General features: G+C 39.2%; 1 pseudogene; it reads right to left on the bottom strand.

Moving 5' to 3' along the window:
* Positions 1 to 391: 391 nt before the first annotated feature.
* On the bottom strand, positions 392 to 530 carry LOC150048665 (thymosin beta-15A pseudogene; annotated as a pseudogene).
* Between the last annotated feature and the right edge of the window lie 16,640 nt (positions 531 to 17,170).

The raw sequence follows: 17,170 nt of genomic DNA on the forward strand, positions 1-17,170 counted from the left end.
AGGGACAATGTGCAGACCCAGAGTTCCCACAATTGACCCTCCCCTAAAATGTTTACTGTAAATGAAAATTAAGATGCCACAAAAATAGAATTATGAAGCAGAAGGCACCCAGTGTAGGTAAAAATTGGCTCACTCTGTAGGGGGCACAAGGACCACACTCACAAAGATCATTTATAGTCAGATTACTGGCAGCATCTATCATCTGAAATTTCACTTTAAAAACAAATTTAAGGGGCCATTGGCTACGGGTGAACTTTTAGCCAGGGAATATAGAGGGTAAACCTTTTACAGGTGCCTCAAATCTCCACAAACACATAGCTTTACAGGAATAAGCCTCAAAGCAGGAATATCAGGCCATGTTGAAGTATACCCTTGAGGGGCAATCTGCATTTTAGGATGTTTGAACATACTGTTTCTCCTGCTGGATAGTTTCCGTTGAAGGAGGAGTGTTCTTTTTCCTCAGTATTAGTTTTCTTCAGCTTTGATCTGTCAAACTTCTCCACTTTGGACATGTCTGGCTTATTACTCATCTTGACTGGAGGCCTGGTGACTCCCGAAAGGACCTTGGCCGACTGAGAATGCTCACTGGCACCGGGCAGGTTGGGTCAAGGAACTGTAGGATCTTATATCTTTTTTTTAAAATTGAATTTTATTGTCAGGATAATGTATAGAGGGGTTACAGTTACATTCATCAGGTAATGGGTATAATACTTTTTGAACCTTGATAACCCTTCTCATGTGGATCTTATATCTTGACAGAACTCTATACTTCTTTTTTTTAAATAAAGCAAGAGACGACTTCTAAGTTTTTTTTAAATTATTGTATGTTATTCAGAACTCTATACTTTACAAAGCTTTTGCTATGTGTTACCTCAACTCCCCTCACCATCACTGTGAGGTATGTATTATTATGAGGAAGCTGTGACATGACTTAACTATGGTCATGGGTTAGGATTGAAGACTTAGGAACCAAAGGTCATTCCTTTTCCTGTGATATTAGCGGACTGAGGTAAACCACACCTTACCTAAAACAATGCAGATTATTCTGCCCTGGGTTTCATATTTACCTCTAATTCCATATAGTGTTAGCAAATGTACTTGGAAAGACAATTTGTGAGACTCTCCACATACCTTTCAGCAACCTAAGTTTATAAGGCACAGTTTGTGATGGGCACTTTGCCAAAGCCTGGGGTTATGTTACTGAGAAACTAGACATATTCTCTTGCAGACTATAATCTGCACAAAAGCAGGGACTATAATGTTTGGAGTTAGCATTGCTTTACAGTAGCCACAATCGCTTTCTCATTTTGGCAAATGGCTCTGCACTCCTTGGGGTTCAGCAACAACTGAGAACTAATAGTATATAAATAGGTTTGCAGATACAATAATTTACAGAGAAAAGAATAAAACCATGAGTGTGTTATCTGCAATGGATGTCCTGTTTCAGTCTCCCATGTTCCTTTTCTCTTCTTTCTCTCCTTCCTTCCTTCCTTCCTTCCTTCCTTGCTTCCTTCCTTCCTTCCTTCCTTCTGCCTCCCTCCCTGCTGATTTTCTTCCTATTGCTATTCAAGTTATCCTGGAGCACTGAGAGGGATGACTCTAGGGCAAAGTTCCTTTGGGATCTAACCACACAACATATACCTTACCCCATTTGCCTGTTTGCTAGCTATTTTCCCCTGAAGTTCATTTGCTCCACTTGTCAAATGGTAGGGGACAGTTAATAGCTAGTTACATGTAAATATATAGTTTATGTACATAATAGGTGCTCAGTAATCAGAGGTTACATAATTATGATTATTTAGATTCAGAGCATTCCATTGAAGAACTCATTGATTTAGAACACTGAAGGTGTTTATCAAGGGTTTTTTTTGGGGGGGGAGGAGGTGACATTTATAACAACTCATCACCTATCTAATTGCATTATTTTACTTTAGGACTTTAACATTTTCACGGATAAATTGGATTGTCTTAGGTAGGTTCCTTATGTCCTATTAGATCAGCTAAGCAGCTGAGAGGTGAAGAGGGATTTTCTTTACACAGACTACCTACAAAGTCACCTAGGGAGCTGGGTCTGTTTCTCTCTGAGTCTATGACTCACCTGTGCTGTTAGTATGCTCTACCATGTCTATAGATTCTGTGATCTAACTGTCTTCAAATTCTGTCTTGAAGTAGAGCTAAAGTTCCAATGCCTAAGCACTGGGTATGGAAAGTGTCTGCAGAGTGTTGGAGGCTTTAATTTACTTATTTTTTTTAATTTTTTTATTGTAATTAGTAAAAGGGTTACATGATATTTTCCAGATAGAAGGTGCATTAATTCACATACATTGATACCCTTTCACATGTCTTGGTACCCATTTCCCTCCCCCCCCACACCTGGAGGCTTTAATTTATAAGACTGTGTTTTAGCACTATTTGGAAGAACAGTAATTCTATGGTAATAAAATAAAATTAAATGATCATAGGAAACATTTGCAGTTTACAAAGTGTTTTTCACCATGAACACAGCTGTGAGGTGTAAAGGAAGGCTTAGCTGAGTCCGGTGTAGTTCAGCTTTAGCTGTCCTGTTTTGGCTCCCACTTAAATTAATCTTCAGTAGAAGGATAAATTTTTTTTGAGTACTTCCTTTAAAAGATAGTATACAGACTCTTTTATCAAACCTTAAATTATAGGAGGAATGGGTTTAGGAGACCTAAGGGTGACTAATTTTTTTCATATATTTTTTATTGTAATTAATAGAAGGGTTACATTATATTCAGCAGAGAGAAGGTGCATTACTTCACATACATTGATACCCTTTCACATGTCTTGGTAATTTTTTTTTTCTGCCAGTCCTAGAGCTTGAACTGGGCACTGTCCCTAAGCTTCTTTTGTTCAAGGCTAACACTCTACCACATGGGCCACAGAATGACTTCCCGCTTTTTCTGTTTATGTGGTACTGAGAAATCAAATCCAGGGCATGAAAGGACAGCACTCTACCACTAAGCTACATTCCCAGCCCCCTGGGCTGGGAATAATGTATTATATATTTGATATTTACTAAGAGAATAGATGAAGTATTCTTACTATACACATCATATTGTTTACATAAAACACATAATTTTATTTGCCAGTTTTATCTGAAAAAGGGAAATTATTTATCCTTAAATGATTTTCCTATTTACCTTTTGTAGTTTACTTAGAAACATGCTAAGTATGACTACGAAGTTAATATATCTGAACAAGAGCATTCTAAGTTTTCTTCCTTCCTGATTAGATTATACATTTATTCTATTAATGCTTTTATTGTTAAAGTATTTTTAGAGTAGGCTTCAAGGCCTCTGGCCTGTTCTTTGACTATATATATATATTTTTTTTTTCTGTTTTAAATCTCTATGGCATGATTGAGTAATTAAGACAATTACATGTAAAGTTAAAACAGAACAAATCTGGTAAATATAAAATTGAACAAAAGCCTTTCATACACATGGCAGATAATTTTGGCTTAGGAAAAAATCCAATAAAACAGGGCCAAGAGTTTTGCCTAGTGGTACAGTGCTTGCCTAGCATGTGCAAAGACCCGGGTTCAATTCCTCAACATCACATATAATTACATTATCTTTCAAGGTATTATTTAAAATTTTAACTTCTGATTCATTTTGAAAATTTAGTCTTGTAACTTATTAATGACAGTTCATGCTAATGTGATCTGACTCTGAAGGAAATTCCAAGCACCTAAGCACTAACTCAACAATCGACCTCTATTTTACTCAAGGGCTGAATATGAGGCCAAACATTCGGAGGCAATTGAATAAGTTGTAGATGATGATGATGCATGGCTTTGATTTCGGTAAAGCTGATAATGTAAGGAGACTTGGAAAGACATTAGAATCTGTGTGCTGCTTGCTTCAAGATTGCTAGCAATGACTAAGAAAGAAAGAATAGATTGTTACATACTGGCTAAATTAATTTTTTTTTGCTCTTTTTCATGGCAATTTAAAAACATATGCTTTGTGCTTATTTCTGACATAGCTTATGGAGACTGTTATGAAACCATACTCATTTTAAAGAACAACACTGACAGTGGAGTGGTTTGTCATAGAGTAGATATAGGAATAAAATCATGAGAGGTCAAGCAAATCCTATCCGTGACCATTAATGTTCGAAGGCAGGTGACAAGCACGAAGGACTTTCAATCCACATGTATAATTTTTGAAATATTTTTACTTTTATTCCAAGGGATATTAATAGATTGCTGTATGTATGCCAATTTGGCATATGCTCTAAGTGTATAAGAAAATAACTTCTCTTTGGCACTAAGGGAGTTTACATGTCTAGCAGAAGAAATTAAGATAGGCAGAACTACAAGAAAATGCAAAGTAAAAAGCAATGGTCATTATTTGAGAGTTACAGATAAAGCACAGTGTTGGTCAGAAAGAGAGCCAGGGAATTTGACATTTGAATTGAGATTTCAGAGCGTGAGAGGTCAGTGAACTGGTGCATCTAATTTCATATCAAATATGTAGAAGCAAAAGCCCATGATGGGGAAGAGTGAGTTGTTCAGTTCTCTGGAATGTGGGAGTGTGAAGGAGGAAGGTTTGGAGAAAGGTAGGAGGGGCAGATGCGACTGAGATTGTTGGAAGTGAACTTTGCTTCATTAAAAACAATCTGGCAGCATAGTTTCAGGGGCAGACATATTTTAGCTAATGTTGACTAGCTTGAGATGTTGGCAGCCATTAAGTGTGAATCAAACTTGATTTGTAAATGCATGTTTGATTCTGTCCTTTTAGTAGTCTAGATTGACTTAGCAAATTAAACTTTTCACAGATGAATGGTGTTGATATGTATGGGTTAGCTTTATACTGTCCACCACATAAAAGGAGAAATAAACAAACAAAATACCCATTGAGTTGGATGAAGTGCTCATGAAAGTACCTTATTTACTTGTTTCTAGGCCATTTAGTAAGAAGGGACCAATGAGAGGATTTGTTCAGATTTTCTTCTTCTTGTCCATGGCAGAGTGCAGGTTGGTGCAAGCTTCTTTTGAGTGCTCCAGGCTGCAATAAACCCAACATCTGCTCTTTACCTACTGGTAGATATAAAGCTACACACCTGGAATTGGAATGCAGGCCAGGAAATTAGGAAGGCTGGCCAGGTTACCTTCTAGTACTATGCTTATTCTATTACCAAACATTAGACAAGCAAATCCTAAACCCAAAATTTGTGCTTAGTTAATTCCAATGCATACCAAACCAGATCCGGTGAAGCAATCAGCAGAAGCAGGAGTGTGGACATCATTATGGTGCTGAGTCACTGTCAGAGGTGTGTGCTCTCACTGAATCAGAGTTGCAATGTTTTGAATGTAGCCTTGAGCATTCCAGAACTCTCATAACCCAGTGTGGGAGTAGCAACAAGACAAACAAATTACAGGGAACTGGAGAAGGGATTCCACTACTGCACCATTGAGGAAGCAAATAAGGGAAGAGCTTTAACAAAAGACATGAATTTGGTTCTCACACATTTCAATGTCCCTTCCAAATATAGACTTTTTTTCATGTGGTTCCAGTGATGGAAAATGTGGGCCATATGCATAATAAATTCCATACAGTAAGAACTCCACATGAGGTGGTATCATTTAGAATGTTTCTTTGGTAGTTTTCCTCGAAGTACTAAGATTAAGTATATTATAGGTCAGTGTGGTTACTGTAGATAACAAAGGACAGTGGAAGATAAAGATAAAATATATTCAAGGATGCTAACATATGTTTTCAGTGAAATATTCTTACTGTGCCTCAGATGCTGTGTTAGACCTGCAGAGTAGACCAAGTTGAGTAAGGGATTATCTTTTTCTCCAGGGTAAGGTCAAGTAAGGAGCATAAAATACATGCATAAATGACTAATTTACAAAGGAGGATGTGTTACATGCCATGACATGAGTCTATAGTAATATATTATGGTAGCTTGAGACAGAATGTCCAGAAAGAGTGAAATGGTTGGATTAGGTGTGAGTTGTTAAGAATCTGGGGTCTGGGAAGATGGACCCATTCATGAAAATAATGGAAGTCAGGGGGAAAAGGTAGGTTTGCCTGTGAATGTGTTGAGGAATAAAACACGATAAATATGATATCTCACGGGAAAATGGAAGCTTATCTAGAGACATTTGGAGACTACATACAGTAGCTGAAGACATTCAGATGGGCATGCTACTAGCAGAAATTGTGGAAAGGGAAAGATCACCAGGTTGAGAGCATCAACTTTTAGGGACAGCACAACTTAAGAAGAGAGGAGAAAGTAGAACAAGAGTGTTAAGGCCCCAAAGATATATTCTGAGAAAGAGGAGAAACTGCAAAGTGCCCCGTATGGCATTTAAGTTTAGGAGGAAGTTATGTGATGAGAACTTAAAGAGAATTCAGATGGGAAAAGAAAATGTGATTTATTTAATAATTAGGAAATGGATAAGAAAGTGTCGAAAGAAAGAAAAAAGGAAGGAAGAAAGAAATTGTCTCCAATGGGATGTAAAAACCGGCTTATTTAAAATTGCTGATATTTATATATGAATGGCATAAAGACAATAAACATTATGTTAGTTCAATTGGCCTGTCCTTTAATGTCAGGGAAATAATATAGTAGGCAAGAGAATGCCATTTGGTGAGGCTATCTGGGTCTTTCAGACTCATGCTGATGTAAACCCTTCCCTGAGATAATGAAGTGGCTGGTTTTCACACTTATTATTCACCCTTGTTAATACCACAAATAGAAACTATCTGTCACTGGGCCCAGAAGAGGGTGATATCTGGACTCAGTCCTGGATAATAGCAGAGAAATGTCCACTTCAAAAGGCTTAGGGTGTAAAGCCACTTCAGTCATTGATTTTTCAGTCTTGTAGTGTTAACTTGCTCTTCTTGATTTGCCTGTTTCTGTTTGGATCCTAAATTTTTCCTTCATTGGTATCTTGGGTGGTTGAGCAATGGATTATAAGACACTATAACAAACATCTGATAATTATGGTAACAAGATAGTTGAACTAATATCTTTTATTTTTAAAATTTATTTTTATTTTTTGGCCAGTCCTGGGGCATGAACTCAGAGCCTGAGCACTGTCCTAGAGCTCTGTCACTTGAGCTACAGCACCACTTCTGGCTTTTTCTATGTCTGTAGTACCGAGGAATTGAACCCTGGTCTTCATGCATGCTAGGCAAGCACTCTATCATTAGGCCAAACTTTTTATTTTTGTAGTGCAAAACCTATTTGCATATATGATTTCATTTGGCTTCAAATGAATAAGCAGAGATCTTTTTGAAGTGGAATAAAGACGTGATTTCTTGGCTGGGAGTTTGGCCTAGTGGTAGAATGCACTGTGACCTGGATTTGATTACTTAGTACCACATACATAGAAACAAAGTGGTGCTGTGGTTCAAGCGATAGAGCTCTAGCCTTGAGAAAACTCAAGGATAGTGCTCAGGCCCTGAGATCAAGGCCCAGGACTGGCAAAAAAAATGTGATTTGTTTATTGAATTTTTCCAGTACTGTTGTAAATATTATCTTTTTATTAATTTATTTTGTTTCTTCTTGTTAAAGATTTATAGACAATATTTCTATGCCAGCTTATTGTCCGTGTGTGTGTGTGTGTGTGTGTGTGTGTGTATGTATGTGTGTGGGTGTGTGTTCTGGGGCTTGAACTTAGGACCTAGGGATTGCCCTGAACTTTTGTGCTCAAGGCTAGCACTCTACCACTTGAACGATAGCACTATTTCCTGCTTTTTCTGTGTATGTGGTACTGGGAAATTGAAACCAGGGCTTCATTCATGCTGGGCAAGCACTTTACCACTAGGCCACACTCTTGGTCCTAGTACTCTACCTTTTGGGCCACAGCTCCACTTCCAGCTTTTTGGTGGCTAACTAGAGATGAGTCATTAGGACTTTCCTGCTCAGAGCGGCTTTGAACCACAATCCTCAAATTTCACTCCCTTGAGTAGTAAGGATTGTAGGTGTATGTCATTGGCAGCTGACTTTTGTCCTTTAAAAAATCATCTCCACCCCATCTGTGTGTGTGTGTGTGTGTGTGTGTGTGTGTGGTGTGTGTGTGTGTGTGTGTGTGTGTGTGTGTGAAGGTGTTTGTGTGTGTGAATGTGTGTGTGGATAGATAGAAAGATAGATCTCCTTATCTAGCTATCTATTTGTGTATCTATGTAAGTATATATCTATCTATCTACAGAGAGATTTACACACACACACACACACACACACACACACACATAAAGGGGATGGTACATTTCTCAAGTAGAGCTTCAAATAAAGTCACTATTGTCAATCATCTAATGACCGGCAAGCTGGGCTAAAGTTATTTTGCACAAATAAGACTTTTATAAGATGTTGAAAATCAAGACCAGCTTTCATGTGAAGCCATAAGAATATTTGGGAATGAATGATGATACCTTGTCTTTTATAGTCTTTTAGTGAGCAATGGTACATTTTCAAAAAATCAAAATATCTGAAGACTGGAAAATCATGTGACATACAGTAAGTTGATTTAATTCTTATTCAAGAAATAATCTATTAAATATATTCAATCTCAGTTTCTGTGGAATTAGATTTTTTCTTCTACTCTGAAAGCTCTTATGTGAACACTGTCTGAAGTTAAATGAAGGGGAAAAGTTCACAACCCAGAGAGAACATTGTGTCTGTGTGCTATTAAAATGTTGATCCGCTAGAGCCATTCAAAAGGGTTTTCCTGGAAAACCAACTCCCAGGACAAATCACAAGTTTGCTGGATACATTATGCTACCTGCTTATGCCTGTAGAACCCAATGTTTTCCTCGGTGAGATTTGTTCTTAACTCATTAAATATTTATTGGGCCTCACTTTTATCATAAAATACATAGATTAAATCACTTCAACTACTTTCCCTGGCATATAACTTAAAGGCAAAGAGAAACAAGATGCTTCCAAAGGGCCTTCTCCTTCATTATGCTACACAAAGGGTAAAGCCAGAAATTTCCATGATTGCTACTCTAACTTGGATGAATAATCATCAGAATCTTGGATAATCACCAATTAACCCCTGGAAGGCATCTGAACACCTACCTTATTTTAGACACCAGTAAGCTATTCATAGTAGAAATATATGGGAAGTCTAGATTTGGAAAGATTTTGGGGGGAGAGGAACGCACACCGATGACAGAACACAGATGTGGGCCCCATGAGCTGGTGGAAGTATGATTATGTTGGCTGTGTTAACTGTTGATGGACGGATATCTTTGAGACACTGTTGTAAAAAAGTTGGGTGCATTTTTTTTTGTCTAGTAGTGTTAGGAGTGCAGCAGGAAGGGGTTACCTATTCTGTACTGATAGGAAAGTCACAGCATCTGCAGAGTTCATGGCTTTGGCTGGCCTACTCTTGGCTGGTGAAGACTGCTAGAAGGGAGCAATTCTACTGGGGCTTGTCTCCACCAGTCTGCACAAGTCTCTGCTCTGAATCAGCACTTGTTAGGTTCCACACGCAGAAAGGAACCAGTATTTCTGGTTCCTACCAATCCTTGGACTCAGAAGGATGGGTGTGACTAAAAGGACTGCAACTGGCAACCTCAAATGCTTTCTGGGAGGAGTCAGGGATTATAAATAAACAGAAAACAAACATGACTGACTCCATCTGAAATTTGTGGCTTTGGTTTGATGTGGAAGATAGGCTTAATGTAGCCTGAAAAAAGACTAGGGGGTCTGTGTACCTATGAAATTACAAAGAGATTGCAATCACTGTTCAACCTTATCTAAAAGAAACATGTTGCGTTGGAGACCCATAATAATCATGTGACTTGAAAAGGGATTACATATACTGTAAGTGAGAGTATAACATGATAGTGGGTAGAGCTGAGTATGGTGATATCCCCTTGTAATTCCAGCCCTTGGGAGAAGGATCTCCAGAGTTTGAGGATAGCATGGATTTTGCAGACTTTTCACAAACAAAGAAACCCCAAAAGTAAGTGGAGGTGGTTAATGGATATTTTAATAAAACAAAATTTAAAGAAGATCTGCCAATAGTAGTCATTTGAGTGTTAAGGACTCCTGGACTCATGCTTCCAAATTCTCTTTGTAATGATGAACAACCTCATATTAATTATATAATTATTCTTCCATCTCTGCCATTCAAAACTAAAAATTCTCTTTTTAAAAAGCACTCACATGTTGGAGGTACGGCTTACATGGTAGAACACCAATCAGTAAGGGAAAGTATAAGATACCAAGTTTGAGTCTCAGTCCAGGACCAAAAAAATACCCGAAAAACAAAGCAAAACAATAAAAAAACAAAAAACAAGCAACAGCAAAGTAACAAAACCCAAACTAAAAAAAAACCCCAAAAACCCAAACTCACAAAAACACCCCAAACACTCAAGATTCTGTACTTTTCTGTCTTACATTTCTTTTCTTTTCTTTTATTTTTTTTGCCAGTCCTGGGCTTGAGCTCAGGGCCTGAGTCCTGTCCTTGGATTTTCTCAAGGCTAGAGCTCTACCACTTCCGGCTTTTTGCTATGTATGTGGTACCGAGGAATCGAACCCGGGTCTTCGTGAATGCCAGGCAAGCACTTTAACCACTAGGCCAAACTCCCGGCCTCTGTCTTACATTTTTCTTTCTGTATTTGGAATTCGGAGCTCTGCTATGAAACCAACCCCCCTCCCACTCTTCTACCTATAATCCTAGCTACTCAGGAGGCTGAGATCTGAGAATTGAGGTTTGAAGCCAGCCTAGGCAGGGAAACCTATGAGACTCTCATCTCTAATAGGCACCAAAAAAGGCTTGAAGGGAAGCTGAAGCTGTTGGCTTACATGGTAAAGCACCAGCCTTAAGCAGAAAAGCTAAAGGACAGCACCCAGTCCCTGAATTTAAATCCTAGGACCAACACACGCACACACACACACACACACACACACACACACACAGGCATTAGGAATATCTGAGGCAAATACATTTTTTACATTTTGGGCAAGCCTCACTGAAACTATATGCTTTGGGGGTTTTGGAATGGTAAACAGAATGGTAGCTTTGGGACCTGAATGTATTGTTGTTTATCTCCAGACTGATTGAGCAGAGTTTAACACCCTGATTCCAGGGATTAGAGATACAAAAACTGATCTGTGGGGACAAGGAGTGCTTTCTGGAGGCACGTGCAGCTGCTGCCAGCCCATGCCAGCACATTAGCCAGTCTGATAGCGTAGCTGACGTCCACTCTGCCTTTCCTTTTAGGGCAAAGAGAAGCAGATGCTGCCAAAAGCCCTTCTTCTCATTCTTCATTGTACACGTTGAAGGGTAGAGCCAGACATTCTCATGATCATTCCTTTCTCTTGAATCATTGGCCATCAGGCTCTTGGGTAATTGCAAATTAACCCCTGGAAGGCATCTAAACACTTAATTTTAGCTATTAAAACTTTTTGAGATTGCCATTGTACCCTGCCCTTGTCTTGCCTCTTTAAATAGCATTGGAACATGGTTAATTTAAGTGGGTGATTTTTTTTTCTTTGTGGAGTGTATAATTTTTTTCCATTTCTACAACAGGTTCCATATCAATAAGTATTGAACATTGGTTTGCGAGCCCTGATTCATTTGATACTGCTGTTTTACTTTGGTGGGGGGTGGGGATCATGGGGCTTGAACCCTGGGCCTGGATGCTGTCCCTGAGCTCTTCAGTTCAAGGCTACCACCCTACCCCTTGAGCCTCAGCCCCACTTCCCATTTTCTAGTGGTTAATTGGAGGTAAGAGTCTCTTAGTCTTTAGTGTCTGGGCTGAGGATGAACCACCATCCTCAGATCTCAGCCTCCTGGGTACCTAGAATTACAAGCATGAACCACAGGCACCCAGTTTATAGATATTTAAAACAAAACAAAACAAACAAACAAACAAACAAAAAACACTAGCATTGGTTGGGAGTTTGGCCTAGTGGTAGAGTGCTTGCCTTGTATGTATGAAGACCTGGGTTCAATTGCTTGGTATTACATACATAGAAAAAGCCAGAAGTGGTACTGTGGCTCAAATGGCAGAGCACTAGATGTGAGAAAGGCCAAGAACAATGCTCAGGCCCATGAGTTCAAGCTCCAAGAGTGGCAAAAATAAACAAACACATACTAGCATGTCTTATACTTTTTCTCAAAGCATCTCAGTAACAATATACTCCAAGTACCTCATTAATAATGTAGTAGTTTTTATTTCTAATTAGACAGCTAGATTGATTCAGCAATGAAAGCCAATGATAGGGAAACAACTCACCAATATCTTTCTCATGCTGAAGTCAGTGCAAATTAGGCAAATCAGAACATTCTTCTGGGTAGAATTGTAAAAAAGTATGGAGAATTTCTAAGTTGGACCAAGAGGGGCTATCTAGGTGAAAGTCTTAAACAAAGCTATTTTTTTTAAAGAAGTAATTATGATTTTTTTTAAAAAAAGGTAACTTCAGAGAAACAACATCTTCATGGCTTCTGATAAGACATTTGATGTGTTTCCCAGCTTGCGCTTTTCCCATTTGAAGAACTCTGATTCTCTTGGCTGGGAGAAGCCTCCTCCCTGAATTTCAGAAGTGCTAAAATAACAAGCCATGTCTGGCAGGGTGATTTTCCACATTTGCCCTGTTTAAAGGAAGAAGCTTGTTCTATGGTAAACAGTTATGGGAACTGTTTGCTTTGGATAGGCTTGGTCCTCACCGGCTGAGGAGTGCCTTCTCACTCTGAGTTCTGGCCAATGTGGAAATGTGATGTCCAAAGGCACCCTTGTCCCATTGAGACCTTCTCAATTAGAATAAGTTTGGCCCTAAGAAAGTGTATTGGGAAGTGGCAAGCATAGCTGAACAAAAAACTCGATTATACCCACCTCTAGACTGGTGCTGAGTTCATTATTGTATCTTAGATAGGATATGTCTTAAGTCTGTTTGTGCTCCCTTCTGATTAGGGAAACCTCGCTCCTGAGATTCCATTATGCTTCTATGGAAGCCCTTTGAGATACATTCTTTCACATCGATTAAACCAAGAAGTGAAGCATTCTGGGTGATTTAATGCAGTCATGAACTGCTCATGGGCTCCAGTGAGTATCTGAAAGTAAGCTGGCAGGGATTCTGGATGCCAGTTTTGCATTCTAGTTATTCAAAAGCTGCTGGTCTGTATAGAGCTGCAGTTCTAAGCACAGGCTTGAGATAAACTGGTCCCAGTTTGAACCCTGCAAGTGACCTTGAAGAAATTTCCTATTCATTTCGCCCTTTCCTTTGCTTCTATAAAATGGAGGTTGTTGTGAAGTCAATACATGTGAGGAACTTAAGAGTTACACCCACCACCAAACAGATATTCAGTATATATGTGCTATTATGTATTTTTTAATTCTTCTTTTGAAAGGACAGGTTATGCTACCTGACTCCTGACCTGTCCAGCCTGAGGGTTCTAGTGGGAAATGGATTTATTTGTAAAATGTGAGGCGGTGTCATCTGTTTACCTTACTCCGGAGTATTAGTTATATTCTTGTGCAACAGCAAGAAAGGGGCCATCACATGCTCAAATATTTATGAAGCAATCTTTTTAGCTGCATGCTATTACCAGGACACTTCTGTTTACTATCACTCTGCTCTTTAGATGGCTTGCATAGGACCTGTACTTGTTACAGCCAACTTGTATCCAGAGGCTGTTGAGTGCCTATTGTGTTAGATGGCTGACAATGATCTATGGGAACAGTCATTTCCACATGCAAATTGTGGTTGACCAAAGCCCATATATTCTCCCAGGTGTGGGACAGAACATAAAATACCGCACAGCAAGTGAAAGGCGGAGCATTTATAAGTAGCTGATCCTTGTACAAACATTTCCTGTGCTTTGACCTCCTCTGACTTCAGCTACTTTTTTAAGCTACTGACCCACAGCTCCTGATATGAGCAATATCCTTGCACCTCCCTCATGTTCCCTCACTACCCTTTCCCTAAGAGTGCTGGCTCCTGGCCTGCTTTCTGTTGCACACTTGTACAGATCACACCAATGAAATTCAGTATCCCCTAGCTGCTGCTTCTGTTAATGACCCCACAGCTCTTGCCATTTAATGTACCAGGCACATGTTCTCTCATTTATTCACCTGCTCATTCATCTATCAGGCATATATTAAGGCTCCCTAGGTGCTAGGCATTACAGTAGGTCCTGAAGACCTTGATAGGAGGAACCATCGTATCTTAGGTCCTAGAGGGGAAAATGCAGATAAAGTATGACAAAGGTAGCAACCTGGTGAAGGGTTGTGGCTAGAATGATAGATGACTTTGAGCTTGAAAGGTGGGGTTCACATCCTTGAACTTCTGCCACTTACTGTTATGTGACCTTGGGCCCTTACTTACCTTCTCTGTGCTTAGTTTATTTACATGTAAAACAGTAATCATCATTGTACCAGCCTCAGCAGGTTGTTGGAAGAGTTCATCTTTATGAATATGTAGGAGAATGCGTGGAACATGGCAAGTTCCATGTATGCATTTATTAAGTAGGTGCATGTAAGAGAGATAGACACAGGGTATTACAGGAACATCATCATTCAGGGCAATTAGCAAGACTAAACTTTTATTTCCATTTATCTCTGTCCCAGGTTTGGGGATTCAAACTCAGGAGACAGATGGGGGATGTAGGGGTAGTGAAGGAGGAAGGGAAGGAGGGAGAGAGAGAGAGAAAGAGAGAGAGAGACAGAGAGAGACAAATCTGGCTAGATTTTGGCTGTGCTGTACCTGCATGGTATCAGTGCAGGTCTATCCACCCTGATTTTATGTCTTAATTCTGGTAGTGAGCCTTTTCCTGACCCTTTGTCCAAATTTCTGCCTATATCTTTGTGATAGTAATTGGACTGTATCCTTTTTTTCCTACATCCTAGTGTCTTCCTTAATTTCTAGAAAAGCCCCCAGTTCTGCAGAAGTAAAGATTCTATCTCGATCTTTCCATGATGCCTTTAAACCCCATTTCTCCAAGCAGGGTTCTAGGTACCAGCCACCAGATCTTCTTGTCTAAATATCTATACATTTGTTGCTCCACAATTCCCCATTGCTATGCTTCTTCCTTCTTCCTCTTGTTCAGCCACCCACCTGCCTAATTGTTCTGATCACCTGACAGGGCACTCTGCCCACCTGGCTGGTCTCTTCTAGTTGCCTGTTTCTCTTGTGGGGGGGGGCGATCTTTCATTTAGGTCTGATCATCTCATTTATGGCTTGCTCTGTTGCCACTTCATCTTCTCTACTGACAGAAAGGAGGAAGCAAGGAAGAGGGCTGAGTCAGACATTCTCTGTGTTACTAATGGTCGATCTGGCCAGTCTGTTGCTGGTTCAAAGGAATTTTGGGGTGTGTACATTAGGAGGTAGTTGTAATAAATAACGGTGTATAGGCATAGGTATGTTTAGGAAAGGATTGCTACATGTAAAGTTTCTTCATGGGAGTTCTCTCTTTTTTATGCTCAAGTTACTGACCTATCTTTGTGAACATTAAGTCTTTCCCAATACTGGTTATACATATTGTCCTAATGCTGCTAAATGATTCCAGTGAAGACATAATATTGTGGTTCTGGATTTTTTTGCTTTCATTCTTTCTAAGTAATTTTTATTCTCAGTATTTGCACAAAGGCTAAATGTTTCAGGAACCCATGAATTCCCTCTGTGCTTCCCCCACTCCTACTTTTACTTCCCAGAATTTTCTAAAACCAGCTATAACTTAAGTATCATCCCAAAGAATGTCTTTTTAGACTCACTTCTGTTGAATGTAGCCACTTTCTTCTTGAATAAGAAAATCCAATCATCTCCATTACAATAATAACCTCAAAGCTCCATTACTGGTAGGGTGTCATGAAAGCAAGTCAATAGTGGAAAGGAAATAAAGAGCATAGTTAAACTCCCCTGCTTTTAGCGACATAACCTAAATTTCATTAGGCCTCTCCTAGTTGCCTAATTTCCATTAGGCACATGCTGATTTCTTTTAGCCCCATGCATAGAATACGATCTTATGTTTCCTTCAGCTCTTTTTGGTACTTAGATTTAATTGAAAATGTAATTATAAGTACTAGATGTCATTTGCAGAGTCTTTCTCATTTGTGAATTATTTTTTATCCTTTCTTATGGTATGCATTTATTTTCTCAATTGAAATATTTTCACTTTAAATAAGATCTGACATTTGCTAAGGGCTACTCATATCCACACATGTCTCAGTGTTCACAAAAGCCCTGTGAGGGGAACAACTCTGTCTTTATTCCAATGCTACGTGAGGAAACAATGGTGTAGAAAAAGATCAAAGGAAGACCAAGTAAAAAAGCATTTGAGTGGACATCTGAAGGTCCAGAATCATTTGAAATTTTGCATTGCTGACTGCTTACAAATGGTATACATTTGTCTACAGCAGTTACTTAATCAGACATATTTCTTCATCTGGAAAGCAAGGAACTTAGATTTAGGATTCCTTCCAGTCTTCAACCTGTATGCTGTTTTTTAATTAGTATATTTATATTTACCTCTCTACTTAACCTCGGACAGATGAGGAATGTGAGCTGCACATGTGAGCAAACACAGGATTCTTTTCAGCCAGGATCAAAAGCCAATCCTGAAGTAAGGGTGTGGCTTGGCTAAGAGATCCAGGAAGCCGGGCATGCTTCTTAAAAAGATGTGATGGATAGTCATTCCAGATTGAGTAAGGGGGGAGTCCAAGTTGGGACCACTTCTGGTCTAGTTCAGTGAAAATGTGGAGGAAGTAGAGGTTAGGAGATGATTAGAAAATGTTTCACTTTAAGGGAGAAACAAACTGGTTATCAATGACAAAGTTTTATCCTATGCTGATTTAGGGAGATGTGGGAACAATCAGAATTTGAATTTGGAACTGGAGGAACAACCTGAAAGTGTAACTGCTTCCATAAATGGAAAACTGTGAAATGCCTTTTGGAAAACAACAACAACAACAACAACAACAACAACAACAACAACCCACAATGGATTTATTAACCTTTCTATGAGTCTTGCTGTAAGTTTTTGGGAAGGTAGAACTTTTTCTTCCTCTTATTGTGTTAGTTACAATGTAATGGCAGCAATACTTTGTCACAAAAGGGCGTGATCACAAAAGTATATGAATTGTGACACAAACTCTGGACAGATTTGAAATCTAGCATTCACACAGTCCCCCTTCCCCCTCCCTCCAGTCCTCCCTCTCTGCAACTATACATTACTAAG

The sequence above is a fragment of the Megascapheus bottae genome, chromosome 21 (assembly GCF_031878675.1).
Source record: "Megascapheus bottae isolate mThoBot1 chromosome 21, mThoBot2.hap1, whole genome shotgun sequence".
Lineage (NCBI taxonomy): Eukaryota > Metazoa > Chordata > Mammalia > Rodentia > Geomyidae > Megascapheus > Megascapheus bottae.